Genomic DNA, 654 nt, shown 5'->3' on the forward strand with positions numbered 1-654 from the left:
GTTAGCATAGCTGTTTGAAAATGATACCAACAAAGGTGAGATGGTGTCGGTAAGAGCAACTAGCTAGTAATTCTATTAAAAAGTAACGTGTTACTTAGTCATGTTATTTGTTTAAATAATTATTAACTAGCAGTTGCTCTTATCGACACCATGTCCCATCCTTAGCTAGTTAGCCATGTGAAATAACAGAAAGACATTTTTATTGCTGGGATTCAGGAAGCCAGCGTGGCTTGCAGTTTTTTACCAACTAAAGTTAGCTAGTAGCTGTAGCTAGATACGTGTCTCTGGATAAGCGCGTCAGCTAATTACTGAAATGTAATGTAAACATTAGCTACCTGATGTTGGTTAGCATTGACCAGCCAGTACCGGTGAATCTAACAACACGTTAGTTTGTCAATGCCAGGGGCGCTATCTTGCTTGCTAGCTAACGTTAGCTAACTATATTTTCTTTTCAGCTGAGTAAGAAGGACCCAACCCCTCAGCTCATCCCAGCAAAACAAACAGAGAGTAATGACAGTGTGGGGTATCCAGAATTTTGCCCAGTCACTCGGTCCAGTTTATTTGGCTTGACGACCCTGGATCAGAGCTGTGTTGAAACGCACCAGAACAATCGCTTCGACGAAAATAACGTTAACGTTATACCTTGCGATCTAG

The sequence above is a fragment of the Salvelinus fontinalis genome, chromosome 22 (genome assembly GCF_029448725.1).
Source record: "Salvelinus fontinalis isolate EN_2023a chromosome 22, ASM2944872v1, whole genome shotgun sequence".
NCBI lineage: Eukaryota > Metazoa > Chordata > Actinopteri > Salmoniformes > Salmonidae > Salvelinus > Salvelinus fontinalis.